We start from the raw sequence: 24,431 nt of genomic DNA on the forward strand, positions 1-24,431 counted from the left end.
CTCTCATAATTTCATCATAAGGATTTAACGGTGAAACTAGACCTTGCAAAAAAGATACAGGACTGTTGCCCAAAACAGCAACAGTCAGTGTGTGTGTGTGTGTGTGTGTGTGTGTGTGTGTCCACACTGCTGAAATAAAGCATCTTTGACACCACTTTAACCACCATTATTGTATTCTATAAAATCCTGGCATTTGTAGTTTGACAAGGCACCAGAGCTCTCTGACAAACCAGGATGAATAACTCACCAAATTACAAATCCCAAGATTCCATAATAGGCATCCATGACAGTTACAGTAGTATCAAACTGCTTTAATTCTGCAGTGTGGGTACACCCCAAATCTCTTCCTTCCCTCTATAAAGTAACATGCAATGTACCCCATATCTTGATGTCAGCCATTTTCCCAGTCCCTTTCAGCAATAGCCAATGTTATACAGATGGTGAAAAATAGTGTCATGATGACAGGTACATAATGGACATAAAGGAACAACAAAACCAAAACACAGCACAGGACAATTGTACTCCTGGTTCATTTCTTGATCCTAGGTGAATTTTCCTGCAATCTTTCATTCTGTTCTGTTTCCTACATTTGCATTCCAATCATCTGTGATTAATAAGAAGTCAGGGTTTAGTGTGTGATCACTTACCTCCTAGACTACAGCATAGAATCTTTCCCTTTCTTCTTCTTCTACCTCTATAGGAGCATAACCTTGGATTATGGTAATACTGATGGGTTTTCACAGAATTGATATGATTCAATAAGACTTTGCATTACACCCTTTGATTGCTTTTGCTACGTCTCTCCTCACTATTAATGCCACCCAGTTTTTGTTAGATTTTCATTTACTGACTAAAACATTCACTTACCCCAAGTATTGCAATGTTTCTATGTTCCATTTCTTGTTTCACTATAAACCTGATTTATGCTTCTCACATTCCATATTGCTATATGTGTTGTGCAGCTTTGGATTTTCCTTACACCTCTGAACCTGTCAACAACTGAATATCTTTCTGGCTCGAGTCCAGTTGTGCCCTTGTAATTGTCCACTGATCTACCCCAGTAGTTTGTTGAATGCCATCCAACCTGGGAATTTCATCTTCTAGCACTATCTCTTGTTTTATTTAGGATTGTCTCATCATATAATTTTCATGGTAAAAGATATTCTAAAGGAGTTACCATGCCTCCTTCTGTGCAGTACTAACAAGCATTAGCTATGGTGTCACTGCTGTTGAAAGATCCTCTGCTAGTCTGTCTCTCTCTCTCTTACACCAACACCTAAAACTGCTGCTGCATAGTAAATGTTTGGCCTATTTAGTCTAGCTCCTCAGCCAAAGCCTGTCTGACATGGGAGATCCAACCAGCAGCCCTGCTACCAACAACATAGCCTCTTGCCTTACAAAAGCACACAACCTCACCATCATGGAAAAACTGCCATTTGTGGTTTTTCTTTAGTATGGAATATTCAAAGGTGGTTTGTCATTGCCTTCCTTTAAATGTAACATACAGAACCTTGTATTCCCTGGAAGTCCCCCATCTAATGATACAGTTTTTAATTAATTCATATGAATTTCTTTGCTATTTCTAAATTGAAATGACTATTTTACCTCCATCCTATTAGGTAGTAAAATTCTCTTCATGAAGCTGGAACAGCAATTCTGTTTTATCATGAGCACCAGTTTGGTTTATCATGTGTTCAGACTGGTGCATGGAAATAATGTGCTAAGCTTCATAATAAGATAATTTAAAATATAAATGTATGTGATATAAAAAGTGTCAGTGTTCTAGACTGCCACTCCCACCACTCCACTTCAGCTCAGATTGCCATTGAATCAAATAAGAACTTCACACCTCTCCCAATCCACATAGCTGTTTGCATATATTGTAATAACTATAATCGGAAAAGTGTGGGCAGTGCTGCAGTTAGATCATTCTGGATGCTGGATTTCACTCTCTTATGTGGAGGGGAGCGATTTTAAAAAACAATGTGCATTATTTCACTTTGCCATATGGTAATCCAGCCTTACTACACCTGAAGGCCCATCTACTCACTCTGTGGAATAGAAGCATGGGCTTCTGCTCTCAGTCATATCTTGATGGGACCACTGGGTGTGTGGTTTTTTATTTTTGATTGATTATTTATTTATTTACTTATTTATTTATTTGTCCCTCTTCCTTCTCTACAGCCTGAGATGCTCCTTACTGGAGAAGGAGAGAGGGTGAAAGGGAAGGAAGGAAGGAAAGAAGGAAGTAGGCCTTCAACCTTGCTTTCTTTAAAACCATAACATTACAGTCAACCCACATGCTAGAAACCAGAGCTAAAGTACCATATATACTCAACTATAAGTCAAAAAAATTATGCCTCAAAATTAACCCTAAAATCCTGGGCTGACTTATATACAGTAATACTGCTTAGAAAGATCCCGATAAAAGCTCCACCCCAGTGCCCCACTCTCCATGCCTGGCAGTGATCTCTGAAAGAGCTGCAGAGGCACGAGTGTGAGTGTGTGTGTGTGAGTGTGAAAGAGATGATTCCTCAGATGTTAAAACCTTCCTTTCTCTTCCTATCCTCATCTTCCTCTTCCAGCTCTAGATCTCTCTCAGCACAGAACACACCATTTTCCCTCCACTTCCCTTCCCTTCTCAATTGGGTTAAAACCTTCTCCTCCAGCTCCATGAAAGTGATGTTTAGTTGTTGGGAAAAGTCTAGAGAAGGAGAAGGAGGGAGGGAAGTTTTATCCTTTACATCCTTGGTTACATGCCCCTATGTTTTACCCTTGACATATCCATGGGTCACAACAAAAGCCATGATTTTATCCCTAAAACTTTCCCTCAACTTATACATGAGGTTTACTTGTACACCATTATATACAGTACTTGTGACAGTTGGCCATCTTATCTCTGCTGAAAACCATCCAGTGAAGTAAAGTTCATCATTTTCCAAGCTAGTCTGTTCCATTATCAAACAACTTTTACCATCACAAACTTCTTCCTAAAGTTTAGTCAGAATCTCTATCCATGTGATTTTGTTTCCAGCAAAGTTGCTCCCTGTTTCTGCTACCAAATACCGCCTGGCATTTAATACAGTCTGAAGGCAAACAAGATACTGGACACACCTGGAAAAATTAGGAGGAAAAAAAAATTCAGTCTTGTCAGGTTTCTAGTAATGTAGATATAAGGAGGATCAACAGCAGGAGGAAACTATTACTGACTTGGTACCTGGTAGTGGGATTCCTAGAGGCACCTGGTTGATCACATAGGAAGCAGGGTGCTGGATTAAAAGATGTTTTAGTCTACAAGTCCAACAAGCCCCACCAAACACAGTCAATGGGGACATATTGTGAGAGATGTAATTCAAAATATCTGGGAGGCCAAAAGTTTTCCATTCCTGGATTCAGTGGATGATTTCTCTTTTCACATCCTCAGACCTGTAAATTGTTTATGAAGTTTAAAGTATTTCCTTAACAACATCATGATGGGACTATTGCCTTTGCGCCTTCATGTGGATTACTAAGAAAAATCTGTTTGGCCACTTGGGCAAGAGGATACTTGGTAATACCTACCAAATACACTACTGATATAAAGCAAAAGGGGGCTCAATTTGAATATTGACTTGGGGCCTGTACAGACAGACCAAAATAAAGCTGCTTCAGGTCACTTTGGAGGTATGCTGTTTAAATGACTCACACATCTTAAGAGTCCAGAAGCTGTGCCAAAGCTGAGCTCCAGTCCTTAGGACTGGAGCATGGCTTTGGCACAGCTTCCAGCCTCTTAGACACATGCATCATTTAAACAGCATACCTCCAAAGTGACCTGGAGCAGCTTTATTTTGGCCTGTCTGTATGGGCTCTAAGATAAGTTTTTATAAAATGTACAGTGGCAAATAAGAATAAAAAAAATATATGGTGGTATCAAAATGTCAATCACCATTAGTTACAGTTTATTACTGTGCCAAAATTTGCAACACAAATTAGAGTATGTTCACTACCTTTACTGCTCTGCAGTGAATAAAAAGAAAGCATGACATTTGGGTGTCTGTTAATCATGGGGATAGGCTATTCTGGGGTTTTAGGATATATTACTTTCAAAACAACAAATATTTTTTGTCATCATGCCCTAGTGGTAATTTCCATAATTAAGATAAATATAGGGTTGGCAAAATATGCAAACTAGGAGCAGTGTTCTATCTTCTAGACCAGGGGTAGGCAACCTTTTTTGAGCGGGGGCCGGGTTGCTGTCCCTCAGACAACTGGGGGGCCGAAGCCAAAAAATAATAATAAATATTTTTTAAAAAAAATTAAATATAAATAATAATAACACCGGACAAATGTAGGACAAAAATTCCAAATGGAGGATATTTTTATTAAAAAATGGAGGACACGCGAAAAAAATTGCTGATTTTTTAAAAAATGTTTAATGTAAAATGATGTTGGTCTGAGGCTTCTATAGACAATTGCCCCCCTTGCCCGCCGCTTGCCCCGCTTGCCTGCCTCCTCCTGAAAGGCCAAAGGCCCCACACGCGAGGCCAAAGGCTCCGGCAGCAATCGGCGGCAGGACTGGGCAGGGGCCGGTCCCAAGGCCTTGCCGGGCCACATCCAGCCCGCGGGCCGCAGGTTGCCTACCCCTGTTCTAGACAAAGAGTGAGACAACAAAACATATTTTGGTTAATGCTCTTTAGAACTTCAGAAAATTTATACTGCAAAAGTTGGTTTGAAATTTCCAGTGGGCAAATAAACTCAAGAGTGATGTAGGAACAAGTAACAAGTTACTGGCCTTGAAAAAAATCAATAGTAATAGAATCCATTTATTTCAAAATAGTAATTTCAAAATTAAATGTGTGCATGTATGTAGAGGGAGGGGGTGTTATAGGGTGCTCCTTCTCTGTTGGATTTAGATACTACTATGTGAATCAGGTCTTCCAGAAGTGAACTGTGCCAGTTATTTATTTCTTTGTTCATTTAATATGTCATCTTTCTCCCAAGACAGCTCATAGGAGGAAATCAATTAAAACCCACAATGTAATTTTAAAAACAATTAAAATATTCACATATAAAATTATTTAAAACATATAAATGTTTAAAAAATCAATAAGATACAAACAACAAAAAGTTTATTGATTGGTCAGCTGACCATATCAATGGAATACAAAATACAGTTACAAAATACAATATATAATATACAAGATAAAAACAGGATGAATATCAAAATATCTGCATACATACAGGGATAGAACTGGATCACACTTATAACTCATACAGGGGGTTAAAACTAATACAGACTAAATAAAAGCAAATTTAATAAAATGGGATACAAAATAAAACAGTCTAAAATAAAACTGCCTAAAACATAGCGGGAGATAACAATAAAAATGTTTAAGTGAACATTTTCAATAAAATACATAGAATCATAGAATCGTAGAGTTGGAAGAGACCACAAGGGCCATCCAGTCCAACTCCCTGCCATGCAGGAAATCACAATCAAAGCATCCCCGACAGATGGCCATCCAGCCTCTGCTTGAAGACCTCTAAGGAAGGAGACTCCACTACTCTCTGGGGTAGTTTGTTCCACTGTCGAACAGCCCTTACTGTCAGGAAGTTCCTCCTAATGTTGAGGTGGAATCTCTTTTCCTGCAGTTTGCATCCATTGCTCTGGGTCCTAGTCTCTGGAGCAGCAGAAAACAAGCTTGCTCCCTCCTCAATATGACATCCCTTGAAATATTTAAACAGGGCTATCATATCACCTCTTAACCTTCTCTTCTCCAGGCTAAACATCCCCAGCTCCCTAAGTTGTTCCTCATAGGGCATGGTTTCCAGACCTTTCACCATTTTAGTTACTCTCCTTTGGACACGCTCCAGTTTCTCAATGTCCTTTTTGAATTGTGGTGCCCAGAACTGGACACAATATTCCGGGTGGGGCCTGACCAGAGCAGATTATAGTGGCACTGTGACTTCCCTTGATCTAGACACTATACTTCTATTGATGCAGCCTAAAATCGCATTGGCCTTGTTAGCTGCTGCATCGCATTGTTGACTCATGTTCAACTTATGGTCTACTTGGACTCCTAGATCCCTTTCACACATAGTTTCATTCATCCAGGTGTCCTCCATCCTATATCTGTACTTTTCATTTTTCCGCCCTAAGTGCAGTACCTTACATTTCTCTGTGTTGAATTTCATTTTGTTAGCTATGCCCCAGTAAAAAAGGCCCCCTGGCACAGTTGCTTATTAAAAGCATGCTGAAACAAAAATGGTTTTGCTTGAAGGCAAAAGGAATGCAGCAAGGGGGGTCAGCCTACCCTCACATGGAAAGGAGTTCAAGGAGATGGGAGTAGCCACAATGAAGGCTCTCTCTCGTGTCCTCACCAAGCGAGTAATGGTCATGGGACCAAGATAAAGCCTTCTCCTGAAGATCTTACGATTCTGACAGGTTCATATAGAGGGATATGGTCTTTCAGGCAGTCTGGACCTATGCTGTATAGGGCTTTATAGGTCATGACCAGCACTTTGAATTGTGCCCAGAAAACAAGATGGTAGCCAGTGAAGCTGTTTCAAAAAAAGGAGTTCTCACAGCAGCTCAGTCAGAACCCCCACTTTAACTTAAAGTTACAAAGATCCTTTACACACTTATAGAAATATGATTCCATTTGAACTGCCACAGCTACATCCTATGGGATCCTGGGATTTGCAGTTTTCTGAGGCATTAGACTGCTGTGGCTGAGAATTATAATGGCCCTTCCCTAAACTGCAGCCCTGAGCATTCCATAAGAGAAAAATAGAGCTGTTATAAAGGAATCATAATGGTATAAATGTGTGGTGTGACAAGGCCCATGGAGGTTTGATAATTTGGAAATATGAGGTAAAGTGTGGCATAGCAGATTCAGAAGAAAGAAATCTCCAGAAAAGAACTGAATGCCATTTTAAATGCTTTACTACCATAGTTTTGGTATCTGATATATTTCACAGGGATTTCACAGTATTGTTAGTGAGATAATTTTAAACTGAAGCAAACTACAACATGATTCCAGATGGATTCATGGTATCTGTATTCATCACTCCTCCAAACCATGTCTGCTTGGCCAGAGCAGTCTGACACACATTGCAAAATTTCGTTTCAGTTCATCACTGTTTACAGTTCTGAAAACTGAAGTACTTGGCAGTAAGTTATATGAACAAATGTACTTACTCTTGGTAGTATAATAGGCAAATAATGGTTTTCTGCCCAAGAGGGAAAATAGCATGTTAACATGTGGCACACCAGCCACAGAAACTCATGAAAGCAACTTGCTTCAGTGGCTTGCCTGCTTTCCCACTACAAAGAGTTGCTCTTGAATTTAACAGAAAATAAGTATACCTATTTTTTCTGATAAATGTTGGGAGGTAGGAATCTAATTCAAGCCTGATGGATCTTAGTGCTTTCTTTTTCAGTTCACATTGGCAATACTTCTGTCATTAGCAATCCCACTAAAGTTTCATTTTTAAAAAATGACTGGAAATTACATGCATGAGAAGCATGCCTGAAGCAAAGGGACTGAAACAAACTTGGATTAATTCATCCTCAACTGCCCAGACAGACTTCCATCATTTTCAGTAAATAGCATTTAACCATAATTAAAAAAAAAAAAAAAAGCTGATAGAGAATAAATTCATTTGAAATGTAGTGCTGGAGAAAAGTGCTAAAAAGACAAATGCATCTTGGAACAAATCAAGCCTGCACTCTCCCTAGAAGCCAAGATGACTAAACTGAAACTGTCATACTTTGACCATATCATGAGAAGACATGACTCAATTAAAAAGGATGCTTGATAAGGCAGTAGGAAAAGAGAAAGACTGTATTATAGACGCAAGGAAGGCACAACCTTTCTGTCAGCATAGAAGGGCTGTTGATAACTTGGTGTTCGCTTATTCATGTCAACTTCACAGCAATTAACTACAACAACTTGGCAAAAACTGTCCTCCCCATTTTCATAGGTTCTCGAGAATTTAAGCACTAGCCTGGAATTTGTGATAGTTCAGGTCACCAACATCCACTGGGATAGTATTTCTTCCAGTTGTAACTTTTCCCTTGTTCTTTTGAAACAGGGGGAAGAAATCTTGCAGCATGCATTGTATGTTTATTCTGATAAATCAGAAAGAACAGTAAGATGAGTGCAATTCAGTTTGCTAGAACTCTATGAAAACCTGATCAAACAAGACTCAGATCTTTATTACACTTCTTACTAAACTAGGATGCAGATTGTGCATCTGCCTTTCTCCACTAATATATTCCAGGCCACATCATGGGACCAGATGGACATTCCATTATCTCTTTCAGGTTCTATAGTTGTGCCAAGAGAACAAAATGGATTCCATTTGTTTGGTTTTCCCACTTAAGAGAAGCAGAGGTGACACTTCATTGCATTCCAAGTTTTACTTCAGCTATGCCAGAATTAGTATGAAAATAACACTCTGTAACCCAGCGTGATCTGACTATGGATATAAATCTCCATAAATGTGGTTTATGCAGGCATGAATGAATGGTTTTACTATTTTTCTCCTTGATGTGTGAACGTCGTTGAAATATGTTCACTTTTTGAAGACTATCCTAAATTCAGGACTTATCCTGTGAAACAATGCACTTGTTTTCCAAAGTAAAAGGCATTCTATACACAGAAACCATATTTTTGCTATCCATAAAACGACAACATGCACTTTTCATGAAGAACAGTTCCCAACTTGTGAGATTCTTGTCAGTCTAGAATTCCCCTTATTAAAGTTTTGCAACATGTAGAAGCTCATTAAAAACACACACATTTAAAATACTTTAAAATCTTCTTTCCATTCTACTGCTTGCTGCAACCAAAATTCCTTTCACTGCAATAGCAAGTTTATACCAACATAAATATTTCTTATGATGTTGTCCATGGAAACCTCCTTGGAGCAGATGTTGTCCAAGTACCTCCTTGATAAGTGCTTTTCCAGATGAACAATGGCAGTTGGAGCGTACCCAGATGCAGCTCTATTGTCCCCCTCATCTCAGGTGGTTTAGGAAACAACCAGATGCCAACCCTCTGCTGTGGCACAACCAGGGACCTACTTAGGCCTTTCTCGAAAACCAGGAATTTGATATTGGACTTCTTATTCCAAAGGGTACATCACAAGGGGAGGTGTCTAGAGATAAAATGAACACACACACACACCAGGCTTGCAGAGTCGGTATTTAATATTTTGAAGAAATAAACTCAAAATTACTTTCCCCTCCATGCAGGGATGCAAGCAGTGATGATAGGTATGTGGCTCTTCATAATCTCATGGAGACCATTGTGCCTCCTCCCCAAGCACTGACAGTTGCCCAGCCTAATAAAAAGAAACAAGATTAACTATTACATTGAAAAAATCAAATTTGCCTCCCTGCATGGTGCTCTCTTTAGACTGGTCTTCTCTTCTTCTGTACCAATTAGTGAATAGCATCATTAGCCTGAAGCCAGTTCTCATTAATAATAACCTTTAAATTAACAGTATACTATTCCCATCTCTCTGTGTCTTCTGCTACTCTCCCCATAAATATCAGCATTGCTTTGTCAGTCTTTCTGTTACTCTACATGTTCTCTTAATCACCACAGAACCAATCCATTCTTCTCTATAACAGAGTGGTATATAGGTTCTTTTTGTTCCTCCTTTCTGCTCTTTTAGCTTCTTCCTTTCTCCTCCCATTTTTATTGCCACATAGTTTACAAAATCTGTCTGACTTCTTTTTCATATGGGTGGAGAGCTCAAACAGGATATGTCTTGGGGATATGCTGTTTCTTGGAATGATACACAGCCAAATACCAAGAGGTCTTGGTCACTCATAATTTGAAAGTTTTAACTACATAGCCCTCCCCCCGACCTCCATCTTGAGGGGAGAGAAGCAGAGGTTTTTTTTGTTTTGTTTTGTTACTTGCTTTGTTGTATATGCATATGTATGCTGTAAACCGCTTTGATCATAGGAAAAGTGGTATACAAATAAAACATATTATTAAACATATTATTAACAGACTGCAATCATTAAAAGAGTTAACAAGCAGCTATGAGTAGCCTGGAGAATTGGCCCACCTTAATATCTCACAGGTAGGAAAATATGTGCATCAAAAATAAATAATAAATAAAACTTTTATTTATATCCCGCTTTTCTGTTACAAGACAATCAAAGCGGCTCACAACATATTAAAATCCACATTTACAAAATTATGTCCCAAGTTTGCTGCCAAAGATTTTATTTTTGTTCTTAAATATTGTCTTCAGTTGTTGCAAAATGATATTGATTTAAAAAAAATGTATGGGGTGGGAAGATATCTAGACTACCATCTAATATTCTCTTCTGGTCAATAAAAACAAGAGGTATTGCCCTTCCTTGTTTAAAATGATATTATGATGTAGCATGTTATTGCATCTCTCATATTGGTATATATGTGATATATGTGGGTGTCTGTGTGTGTGTGCGTGCGTGTGTGTGTGTGTGTGTATAATTTGCTTTTCCATCTGTTATCAAATCCAGTAAAGTGACACAGAATCCTCAATAATAATAATAATAATAATAATAATAATAATAATAATAATTTATTTATAGACCACTTTTCCTCATTGATCAAAGCAGTGTACATAACTCGAGAATACAGCAATACAATAACAATTAAACATTAAAACTGTGTAAATTGCAGGTACAGTTAAAACCATTTTTATAGCCTCCCCACCAATTGTAGCATAACATACATATAAATATAATAATTATACAAAAAACAGAAATGTATAAAGAAAAACAACCACAGTCCAAAGTACATAACAGCCTAATGCCTAATAAAGATACAAAATCCAAAATCTAAAATGCACAATATGGTAATAATTAAGGCATGACATCTATAACATGAATAGAGATGTGTTCTTTTCATTTGTTTGATCTATAAGACCAAGAGAACTTTCTTCTCTTTTGCTCTGCAGTCCTTATGCCATCTAAAACAAGGTTGGAGAAGTTTCAATCCCACATAGCAGGCACAGAGGAAGCATTGAGGAGATGGGATTTCCACCTTCTAATGCCACTGTCAGAAACAGTTCTATCAGCAGAAGTAATCTGGTGGAGCACCGATCCTGACTGTCAAACATTTTTGGTGGAAGTGGGCTTTAACATGTTTAATTTTTCTGTACCTGTACCCTTTAATTTATAAAGAATTCCTGTACCCTTTAATTTATGAAGATCCAAAACAATGATCCAATTGTCAACTTGCATGTATATCTGCCATGAATATAAACCCCCCCCCCCCCCGGATTTCATGTCATACAAAAATGAAAGAATGTTATTCAGTAGTTGTCTGTATCAAGCAACGCTTCCAATCATGAGATTATTAAGAGAGGAACATTTAGATTTCACTTTTTCAGAACAGTCATATTTGACAATGTAGAGCTTATTATCTATTGCTGGACTTGGTTTGGAAAACACTGTCCCAAATTTCAGCAGCTCTTAAGTCTTCTATAAATTGGAGGAACTAAGGAGAATCAGTGTACCCAAATCCAAAAATTGAGTTATTATAAGCAAAATAATGTTCTGGAATTTTGCTGCATAACATTGTGGATTATTAAAAACTGAATAGACAAATTCATGGAGGATAAAGCTATCAGTGGGTCTACCAGTCATAACAGCTATATATTACTTCCAGTAGCAGGGATAGTATGCATATGAATACCAGTTTGGGGAAAATATCAGGGTTTTTTAAAGGTTCAGATGTCTCAAGGATGAAGAACTATATATCTGTTGTAATGATGACTATGAGCAGAGACTGCTTTGAATGTCCACTTGCCAATTAAAATTCTGCAGTATTCCAGAAGTTGAACTCTGACGCTGTAGCTGTAAAAGAAAAAATCAAGGTTCTAGAAGGTGTATATCAGATCAGCTTTGAAAGAAGTAAAATGCAGCACTTCAAGAAAACCACATGGAGCCTGTTGTTTCCACCTCTTAACAAGGATGCCATTGACCTAGGTTCCACATCAAGCCAGGATCCCTCTCACCAGGGATTCTCAGCACTCAGGAAACATGTGAGAGTTTTTAACCAGTATAGAAGTTTTTAAAAATATTATTCCCATATCCCCTTCAGACAAAATCTAAATAACTCCAAAAGTATCTCACTTTGTTCAGTATTTGGGTTCATCCAAAAAGGTTTCATATCCCAAAATTAGCACAGTAATAACCCTGTCTGCTGGTAGCAAGAGAAAATTACTCCTCTCTGAAAGCAATTCTGTAGCAAAAGTTTTCTGTAAGTCTGCATTTTTAAATGCACTGCAAACTACCTCTTAATTCATGCAGAAATGAAATTATCTACAAAGGAGACAGGCTTAGACACATCCACATTTGGTTTTTAATTTCTATCAGATGAGAGACCACACAGTGATTATCTATCAATACACTCACTCTTTTATGAATTTCTGATTATAGCAGCCTGTCTGTTCTTACCATCTTTTTTTAATGCAATAAGATGCAAGCTACAAAGGAGATCTGTTTTGGTGACCTACATAGCCTACCATCTACATGTTCAGTATTGGTTGGTCATATAATTTAAGACAGAAGACTGAACATAAATACAGCTTCTCTTTCAACGCTTTCATCTTCAAATGACTAGGAGGGTAGGCACTGTTTTCTGCAAAATATTTTCCAACAACACATAATAAAAATATTTTAGTATGTTATCGTAAGCACATTTACTAGAAAGCAGGTTCTATTGAAATCTATGGAATTTACTTCAGAATAAATAGGTTGAAGATCGGGTGGTATATTCATGAAAGTACATTTCCAGAGCCATTATTTATTCATTGTTTTTTTACAAATTTTAATTGAGATTCATTTAAATATCCCATGATTACAAGTCAATTTATATCTATTGATCTAAGCATAGCTTCTTGCCTTCTATTGATCTAAGCATAGCTTCTTGCCTTCTCTTTTTCGACTGGAAGGACCATGCTAAATATTATATCAGAAAAGCATGTTAGTTTATCAGGAGGGTAAAAAAATGTAACCAATATTATTATCTAGTCAGATTTGAGGCTGGCTCAAGAAGATGTTTCCATGAAATGAGAGTAATAGGAAGAAGACGACAATGCTCAGTCTTTCATATATTTGATATTAGATTCCAAAAACATGATTCAGTTTGGGATTATTAAATCATGGTTCTTATTTTTAATATATATTTTTTAAAAATATTAATTATCTACTAATATTAAAAACACACAAGGCAACAACAACCATACAAAACATTTAACATACCACACCCAGCTCCCTAAACTGATTTAAATAATACTTTTATAGCATCATTATCAACATAATCTTTTTTTTAACTAAGACGATTTTAGCTTTTACAGTGTAGTGTGTAGACCTATTGATCAGGATAACAGTGGCTACTTTATGACTTGGTTCAGATATTTTACTAACCCATATTTTAGCATTTACATGTACAATTGTCCTACTCCAGCAAAGAGATAAATGAAGAGTGCAGAATATAATAGTGTGACAGGGAAATACTGACAGCACAGATCCTTGAAAAATTGTGCCTCCATTGTGCCAGTAAAACTGCAGTAGATCAGAAACATGTCCTTCACATTTAAACTGCAGTTACTTTATTTTTTTTATCTGAGTCATGAATTTAGACCCAGAAGTGGTTTATCCCAGTGATTCCTAAACTGGGATATCTAGGTGTTGCTGGAGTACAAGTCCCAAAACCCTACCCTACATAGCTAATGGTCAATGCTTCTGGACGCAGTATTCTGTATCTAGGGACCCAAGTTGGGGACATTGGTTAATCTAATCAAGCCAGGATCAGAAAAGCATGTGGCTTTGGCTTGTTCATGCAAGTCAAATTTTTGCCCCCATGGTCTAAGTTAGGACATTTTAATTCCATTGATTCACATTTTGTTACAGGTGTTATACAGAACAATGCCTACAATAGTTTTTTGGGAGTTTTTCGGGCTATGTGGCTATGTTCTATAAGAGTTTATTCCTGATGTTTCACCAGCATCTGAAGATTCTCTGAAGATGCCAGCTACATACTGGCAAAATGTCAGGAATAAACTCTTTGAGAATGTGGCCACATAGCCCAAAAAAACTCACAAAAATCTATGAATGCCAGCTGTGAAAGCCTTCAACTTCACAATGTGTCCAATGTTGGCACTGTATGACATTGTCACCTGAAGGATCGTAAACAATGCCATTGAGTTTCAGACAATTGATTTGGACAGTTTTGTTTTGGGGCTTATTCTCCCACCCTCAACAATGTCAAATATCTGATGTTTAAAAAAGTGTTTCATGACATTTTTGAAAGCCAAGAAGGAGTAGTGACATATTCTGTGTCTCAGTAGGGAAGCTCCATGGATGTGGTAATGACAGGATTCTAGAATTCGCAGTAGGTTGAGGAAATACAAGAAGTATACATGAAACCCATACTCTTATCCTAACCAAAGCCTTACTGATAATCATCCATACACCAGAAGTATCTGGAGTCAGAAAATAATACAAAATTCATTCAAGGCAAGGCTTTTTGGTTTGTTTCTTAAATCGTTGTTTATATGGGCTAAATTAACCTCTGGGTGTCTCAATTCCGAGGATGTGGCAAAGTATGTTTAGTATAAAATAGAAGTTGATGCTTCTGATCTCTACCTCACAATTTTTGCTTTGAAAAGCAGGGAAGGCTAAGGATTACCTGCAGCTCCTTCTGTTTTCAGCTCAGGCTGAGACCTTTCCCATCAATCCACTACCTGATCTTTTTACCTGTAAATACTGGGCACTAGACTAAGGAACTTTGGCATACCAATAGCCCTGACACTGGGCTACTGTCCGCCCTGTAATAATGCAATTATACCTCGATTGACAGGATTATAAAAGAAGTACAATTATCTTAGTAGACTTCAGGAATTTTTCTTCATAGACAATATATACGAGTTTACGTGATTTTCTTTGAAAGCCCTGAACTATAGCTTCCTGATCTATTTTAAGTTCATAAAGAGGAACATTCCACAGACATTTCCTTCACAGTATGAATAACATTTGTCCTTGAAATGATGTTTTTGAAATGTGGGGCTAATCAATTGTCCAGATAATATGAACAAACATCTGTCTATATCAGCAAAGAGATAAATGAAGAGTGCAGAATATAATAGTGTGACAGGGAAATACTGACAGCACAGATCCTTGAAAAATCACACAACATCTTGTAAGATGATGCTTTGTATTTATTTCCTTGTTGCGAATCAGGCAAAAATAGATTTTAAATATTAATTAAAATAAAATATTAATCATGTAATTTTAATCTCAATATGCTTAATTCTGTTTTAAGGGGAGGAATTATGTATATTATTGTATGATTTTATATATTGTTCACCACTTTGATTGTTTTTACAAAAAGCGGGATATAAATAAAAGTTTTATTATTATTTTATTATTAAAAATACATAATGTCACAATTTGCTTAGCATGAGTGAACAAATGATTGACATTATGGGGAAGAATGGAAAGGTGAATGGAGAAAAAATGAGAAAGCCTGACTCAAAGGAGATGATATATTGTATATATTCAACTATAACTTGAGCTCATGTATAAGTTCATGGTAGGTTTTGGGGCCAAAATTATGGATTTTGATATGATCTGTGAATAAGTCGAGAGTACAACTTAGGAGCTTGTAACAAAGGATGTAAAGGATGATGCAAAGGAAAATGATGCCAAAGAATGTAGAACATTCTTGCAGGCATAACTACTTGTGCTCATCCTAAAGCCTCGATGGATGAGAGAGTAGAGGGGATCCATGCTTGTTTTTGGTACTCCCAGGAGAGACTAAGCTCTCACCTTTTACCACTCTGTTCAGAGGAAGGGAATGGTTCCATATATATATATGAGTTAAAGTACAGTACTTACATTGACCCATAGATAAGTCGACCCAGAATTTTTCAGTCAATTTTTTTACTAAAATTTCTAGACTTATACATGAGTATATACATAGAGTACATAGAATGTTTTTCGAGTAAGTAGGTTAGAAATGAGTTTATGAGAACTTGGTGTTCCGGATAGAAATCAATTGAGTTAGGATGGACTGGGATGGTGAGAGGAATTAGGGAGGGAAGTTAGAATTTGAAAGTTGCTGACAAAAAAAAATAGTTGCATAATTGAACTTGCATGAGTGTGCATGAGTTTGAGTGTGTGGTGTGATGTTACGTTATTAGATACATACATTGCTCACGATATCTTGTATGACATCTTTGTTCATTGACTGCTAGTCCTATATGGCATACCCCCATTTATTGTTTTAACAACCTATGGTCTAGTGTGGATGGATTCTAACAATGACATATCTTACCCCTCATCCTGGCTTTCATGCAGTCAGTTAAGTATAATAAAACTTTGCTGCTCTTTGTGAGTAAGTGGCAGTAACCAGTAACCCTGTGAAAACCAGGAAACATATGGACTCAAGCTCTGTGTTTTATACGGACCTTTCACATTTATATTTTCAGCATGCTATCAAATATACAATTAGGCAAGAAGCTATTTGGTCATGGATCTTGGTTAAATTTACTTACTGAATGGCTATCTCCTTTGAATTAACAATGGTGCTGATGTACACAAATTAGTTGCTGGAGACTATATGAAAATAACTGATGCTTGCTGACAGAAAATATTGCAGCACCTTTCTTATTGCTTACAATTAGGTTGGAATTTACTTCAAAAAACAGTATGGGCTTGATAATTAACTGTCTGATTTACTAGTTGTATTCTCAGTGGTCTATTATAATTTGTTAATAATAATGCTTTTTAACAGGCAGGGAAGAGTGCTACAATTTAAATTAACAGGTTAATTTAGTAGATTATTTGTAGCAACTCCAGGAACACAAATTCTCTCTCTCTCTCTCTCTCTCTCTCTCTCTCTTATCTTTCACAGAAAGAGAAGGAGAAGAAGTATGCAAAGGGATCTCATAGCATCTTTGAGACTGTGTAGAATAACTTGTAGCATAAGCTTTCCCCACTGCAGAAATAAAGCAGTTTGACACAGATTTAACTGCCATGATTCAGTGCTATGAAATTCTGGGATTTGTGTGAGGCACAAGAACTGTCTGACAGACAGGCTGGATAGCTCACTAAACTGCAAATCTCAGGATTCCACAGGATGGAGGGACCACTGTTAAAGTGGTGTCAAACTGCTTTGTTTCTGCAGTGTGGATACATTCTTGGTCTCCTTTCTCAGATAGATGGAGAGAACACACACCTAGTTAATTTGTTCACCATCACATTCATTTTTAGACTTTTCTTCTTCACTATATCCAACAATTTAATTATTTATTTTAAGTGTTATTCTTCTGATGACTCCACCCAGACAAAAATTATATAGGCATTATAGGCACATCACATCATTATAGAGCCAGTGTGATTTAGCTATAAGATGATACCATTATTTAAATAAGGCAGAATACAGGAAGCCTTATCATCACTCTGAACTGGCTTCCAAATGCTGGTATATAGACAAACAGATTTTGCATAATAATTATTATCACTACACAGTTATTAGACTGATGGCAGATTTTCTGCCCTCATTTTGACTGATCATGCTTTCACCCCTAAGTTCAGAGTTCCTATTGCCCAATGACATAGTATCTGGAGGCCAGTGTTTTTTCAGTAAACATTTTTTGGCTGAACACAACAAGTGAATAAAATTTAGTTTATCAAATTATTGTCATAAAAGCATTAATGTAAAAAGAAAATTATATCTAAGTATGAGCACTTTCTTTTAAAAGTTAAAGAAGAATGACAATCAATCCACTAACATCCAGCACTGGGAAGCTATTTTACATTGGCAAAATTTCCTAATAGGGTTTTTTTTTTTTGTTTTGTTTTTTGGAAGAAAAAAGAAATTAAGTCCTCCTTGCTTATCTGTGTTCTGTTTGGGAATAATGATATATTACTGAATATTTTATTAGCATATTGCAGCAATTAAATCTTAGTGATCTCTAAGCACTGTCATATTTGTTCCTTTGAACTTAAGTCAGAGGTGCATGCAACCGCACATTTTTTATGTTGCTGAAGTCAGTTTTTCCAGAGTCACATTTCATCAGTACAATTCAAAGCATGACTTCCATTTCATCGCTATCATTAAGAAGGGGAGAACATGGGAGCTATAAAATTAATGAATTTAACCTATACTGTCTTGTAAAATAAATAAATTATGGGTACTTTAGTGGTGATGAAGATAAATATATAGTCTCTTTGAAGATATTAAATATGAACATTGAATACCTATATGTTCTGCTCAGAAGGCAGTCCAGTTGAGCTCAAAGATACTTACTTCCAGGTAAGTGGGTATGGGATTTCCGTTTAAGTATTATAATGTACCTGGACTATTTGAAAGTGAAAGTTATATTCTCCTATGTATCTTTTTTTCCTTACTGTGAAAGACCTAAACATTCAGATGCTATTGTATTACTTCAGTGAGATAGTCATTACTCAGTGCAAACATATTAGGGGTGTTTAAATACAGTACAGCAATCAGTTGTATAATTTGTAGGTTGAAATTATCTTAACCAACTCATGTCTTCAAATCCATATTTTCCAAGGTTACATTGCAAACAAACAAAGAAAGAAGCAAAACATTTGTAGAAGATAATTACCAAGAAAGAAAGAAAGAAGAAAAGAACTCCCTTCCCCATGACAAATCAGCTTTCTGGTCTTTTGTGGATACAGCCAAGAAATAATTATGTGAGTAAAGTGATATTGCATCATCGTGTATCTAATCACATCACCCCCCAAAATATCACAGGTGTAAAATAGGACAGTGTGGCCAAAAACACTGTGTAGTCAAGATGTCAAAAGTTATTAATGAGGAGGAACAGAAAAGCTAGGAGAGGTTGCAGCAGTTTTCTTTTACCTGAATCTACATGGAAGTGCAAGTTTATACCTCTCCCATCCTCTCCACTATGCCGAGTTAATTGAGTATAAACAACTTTTGTGGTTTAAATTCAATTTTCAGTCAGTGAATTAAGCTGAGGAGAAAAGGGTAAAGTAGAAGGAAGAGAGAGAAACTAGGGTGCATTACAGACCGCCGAGAAGCGGCGCCACCGCCGGTTGCAGCGTCCAGGAACCGCAGCAGCCAAACGGCGCGGTTCCCGGATGCTGCCAAGAAGGAGCGTGAAAATCGTGCTCCTTCTTGCACCCCAGAAGAGATGCCGCAAGGCGCTAGTCGCACACTCGTGGCGTCACTTCCGCTGCACGACGTGCAGATGCACAGCATCTGCTATGTCAAAATGGCGGCGGCCATGTGGAACGGCTGCCGCCATTTGTTACAGACTCTGTCCATAATAGAAGTAGGGGCGTCTAGAAGAGACGCCCCTTTTTCAAACTGGGACGTCCTGAGGACATCCGAAATGGCGGTCTGTAACCCGCCTAGAGCACTTTAAAAGCGGTTGAAAAAGTGAGTCAACAGATAATTAATTTGGATTGTCGCCACCAAATTGAGACAGTTGGAGGGTATGCATTCAGACCCAAAACAGCCGAAACAGAAAGAGAGCAAGAATTTTTTTTATCATTTCTGAACAGATATTCATCTTGAACAACTTTACTAAACACCCTATTCCTGCCTGCTGATTCCCATCAATAAATCTGAAGAGGAACACACAAGGCTACCAACTTGATCTTTGTCTTGTTTCCATAGAAGAAACTGGAGACACTTCCCAAGGTTCTCAAAAAATTGCTGTTTTATTAGTTTAAATAAAACCTGATGTGTTTCAGCCTGTGTTTCTTCAGGAGCTATATAAAATCATAAAAGGACAACATGTGAATACATGATACCATAGTACCTTCAATCATAATTACACCGTATTTACATTGTCTATTGCCTGTACATACCTATTTAGAATCGAAGTTCAGAATTTTCTGGACCAGGAATTCTCAGACCATTTACTAAACAAGTGAAAATGTGTGAGCAAAGACTGAATATTTCTTTTCTATCTTGTAAGCAGGTGGTAGAAAAAAAATAGATGACAGTCAAGGACATATCTGGATTGAAAACAAAGAGAACACCAGAAACTCTAAAGGGTTTTATTAGCTTGGGAGGAAGACTAGATCCGTGTTCAGGCCTCTAAAGATTTTAAATTTATCTAAATGTGAAAGCTAATGCAATCAAATTCAATTGGGTATTAGTAGTAGTAGTAGTAGTAGTAGTAGTAGGTTAGCCTCTGCTCATTATATAGCATTCTCAATTTTTTGGGCTGCCACAGATTATCTCTGCAATAGCATTTGCTTCACATGTAGATGTAACTCTTTAGTAGTACTTCTTTCATATTTGAAAATGTGTCCTTTAGTTCAGCAGAAAAGAGCACTCGTTTGCTTTAAATGAGGCCTGTTACAGACTGCCAAAATAAAGCTGCTTCGGGTCTCTTTGGAGGTATGCTATTTAAATGATGCATGGGTCCTAAGAGTCCGGAGGTCGCGCCAAAGCCACACTCCATTCCTAAGCACTGGAGTGCAGCTTTGGTGCAGCTTCTGGATTCTTAGGATGCATGCATCATATAAACAGCATACCTCCAAAGAGACCCGAAGCAGCTTTATTTTGGCAGTCTGTAACAGGCCTGAGTATGGTAGATTTAGAAGCTATATTAGGATTTTCTCAGTCTTGTTAACAGAGTACCCCAATGGTTTGATAAAAATGGATCTGAGAGGAGAGCTAAAAGTAGCACAGTGAACTGAGATAAAGAGGGAATTCAAAGACATAGCTGTGTTAGTCTGGAAAAGCAGTGTGCAAAGTGATCTTGTAGCACCTTTGAAACTAACGGAAAGAAAGATGCTGGTAGCATTCCTCAAATGCATGAAATGGATAGTCCAGGAACAGATTTTAATAAGCAAGCTATGTATGAGAATAGTAATATAAATGCAAAAACGGAAAACTTGTGGTTATGGAGTTGAGAGGACAAATTCAGTTTTAATTATGGCTGTTCAGGAATAAGTCAGGAGGAATGATGTTGCCTAAATCCATGGTGAGTAGACAAAAATATGAATAGTGGTGGGAGTATTAGAATGTAGTGTGGGAACGAGAACTGGACAAGAGACCCCCCTGAGGCCGGGAAGGGGGTGGGGAGCTAATGTTAAATGTGTGTGTCATGTGCCAGAAAACTATTGTCTCTGTTCAACCCACAATTGAGTATCTGGTGTTTGTGTATACAGTGGGCCCTTCCCTTACACGGGGGATCCATTTCAGAACCCACCCACCCTGCATAAGGGAAATCCTGCGTATGCTCGCACCTCATTGCAAACTATGGGGTCCGTGCTCACGCCATGGCATGGCATGCACACCATTTATTTAATTGCCATGCAGCTTCAGCGTATGCTTAAAGCCACATATGGTGAGTCTGAGTACGGTGCAGGCACACTCTATATTGCAGTTCTGCTATTTTTCTTTCCAATATTCGTTTGCAGGTTGTTGTGTTTTGTTTTTTTTAATTCAAGGACCACTATTCTGAGGTCTGAGGCCCAGGAAGATTGAAGTGTTCTGCAACCGTGTGTGTGTGTGTGTGTGTGTGTTCCCATTTCTGATGTCTGATTAATGTCCATTTATTCTCTGGCACAGAGACTGATCTGTTTGCCCAATGTAGAGTACTGAAAGGCACTGCTGACAGCGTATGGCATATATTACTCTGGAGGGTGAGCAAGTGAAAGATCCTCTAATAATGTGGGTGATATCATTAGGTCCTGTGATATAAAGGTAGAAAGGGGCATTGGAAATTCCTTTTTCATGGGTGAAAATGAAAATATGCATTTGTTTCAACTTTATTCCTAGGCGTTTGGCTGCTGTGGCAAAGGTCCTCTCCAGGCTAGTCCTGCAGTTTCAAACCTTGGGCTCTTGTCACTCACTTTGCCCTTTTACCTTCAAGATCCCACCCTGGATCTGCTTCTTGGGCCTCCAAGGTGACTACTATCCTGGACAATTAGCTCTGTTGATCAGTGGGTTCCGAGTAGTAAAGTGTGACTGATTCTTCTCTTCACTTCTTAAATGAAACAGAGAGTTGTAGAAAATGAAACCAGTAAAGATTTATAATATAAGACTTAAGTTAACCATGAACTCCTTGAACTCAATCCATACTCTCAGCTCCCCAAACCCTATTGACATCCTATCCATTTCCTTTCATCTCTGGTCTTCACATTGCCTCAGACTACCCAAATTCTTTGCTAGAAGGCTGTGATTAGCTAGTTATAACCAGGCTTGCACCATTTCTCCATTCACAGGTACACTCTTCTCCCCATTTGATAACAACTAGTAAGAGCAAGCTTTATAAGTTCTGAAACCTCTGGGGACTGCAGTTCATTTCTTGAATAGATCTTACCAAGAGAAGTCCAGCTAGGGCAGCAAAATGACTAGCTCAGTCTTTCCCAACTTGCCTTGCCCAGTGAATTTGTTTATAATTCCCATCATCCCCAGCCAGTGTAGTCACTACTGTTTGTGAATGGTGGGAGTTGTAATCCAACACAGCTGGGGAAATCAACTGCTAAGTGACAAGCTGTGTGCCTAGGCCTCAAACAGGCCAGTTAAATGTGGACAAATATGGCAGGATGCAATAACAATCTCTCCTCTTTCTAATCTCTATTCCCAACCTCAGTGGTATGTCCTGATAATTATGTGAATGCAGTTAGTTTAGTGCTTGATTTTATCTTAAAATATCCAGACATGTACCCACATTAGAACCTCATACTCAGTGCCTTCTTGTCAAAGAGAGTTGAAGGGATGATCTAACATCCATTAAATAACCTAAACAATTCCCAGCGAATTCAGAAGGCTTTGGCATGAGATCTAACAGTATTTGTAGGTCAGTGTGCAAGGTCAGTTATCCTAACTTCGTGAATGACAAAAAGGAAGAAGTAAAGAAGGAAATGGACATTAGATTTCTTCTTTAGATTATGTACAGCTTTGCAGGAAATTTAATTAGCCTAAACAAAAATTAGATTAAAATTAATAGAAACAAATCACATATTTCCAACTAGTGGGACTGCCAAAAAGAAAAAAGAAAGAAAGAAATGCCAGAAGGGAGAAAGATAGAAAACAACAGAACACTGATTTTCATATAAACTAGAAAATTCACATTTTTATCAAAAAATAGACATTTAGAAATGAGTACCATAATTTAAATAGGAAAACAATATATTTTCACATAGTGAAGAAGACTGTGACTACCAGGGGCCCTTTACCACTACACAATTACAGCATTATAATTCTGCTTTGAATGTCATGACTACATCCTATGGAATTCTGAGCTGTGTAGCCATAAGTCAGAAACAACCTGAAGGCACACAACAACATCAGGTGAAGCACTATAGGAGCTTTGAAGTTGAAGGCTTTTACTACAGGACCTCTTTGGCTGAGAATGCTAAATATCCCTTCCTAAAGTGCAAGACCCAGGATTGCAGAGGATGGAATCATAGCAAATGGGGTAGCATCGTAGTGCTGTAATTGTGTGGTATGAAAGAGTCCCAGTTGACTTGTGTGCCTCCTCAGTTTGCTTTCAAGATGACAACTGATGATGAGAAAATTCAAGCCCCTTTCTTTCCTATCTTTTTAAAAATATATATATTTTAACCATACTTGGATATACAGTGCAGTCCTTCAAAGGATGACCCTATGCAAAATACAGTATAGGACCATTCCACCAGCTAATTACTTATTAGCATTTAGGATGCAATTCCTATACTTAGTACTGAGAATCTTAAGTTCAAAATGATGCAGTTTATTGACTCATCTAGAGTCAATTAAATATATGCAAAAAGTTACTGGTTTCTCTAAACAGATGCATTTACTCCGAGGACTAATTATGTGACTTTAATGGAAACAGATGTGCTTAAAGCAATGTGTGAGCTGTTTGAATTTCTTGCTTTTTCAAAGCTTTTGTTTTGTTTTGTTTTGTTAAAGAGAAAATGTTTCAAAAGACCAAAAACAGAGAATCTTTTGCTTAGCAGCTTACACTGTATTTGTGGACTACACATGGTTCAAAACAAAATTCATAAACTAAAAGTGTGTAAATACTGGAGCAAATATGTTTACAGTGATAATATTTCTGTAATAGCTCCTTCAAAAACCACAAATCAGAAATACTTCCAATCAACAGCCAACTGATTACTTGTGTTACTTGTAAAGTATAGTGCGCCTGCACCATACGTGGGCACACTATACATGGCTTTCAACTTACGTTGAAACCACACAACAAAAGAATGAATGGCGTGTACACCTGTGGCGTGCGAGCTCTGCCGCACTGCAAGCACGAGCCCTGTTATATTCAATGGGGCTCAAGCATACGTGCTTTTTGCCTTACATGGGAGGGGGGCAGAATGGATCACCCGTGTAAGGTAAGGGCCCACTGTATTCACAGATTACTTGTGAATACTTTGCAGAGACATTGTAGCTCAGCGTTGGACAGAGGTTGAA

The sequence above is a fragment of the Sceloporus undulatus genome, chromosome 5, assembly GCF_019175285.1.
Source record: "Sceloporus undulatus isolate JIND9_A2432 ecotype Alabama chromosome 5, SceUnd_v1.1, whole genome shotgun sequence".
In the NCBI taxonomy this organism is placed as follows: Eukaryota; Metazoa; Chordata; class Lepidosauria; order Squamata; family Phrynosomatidae; genus Sceloporus; species Sceloporus undulatus.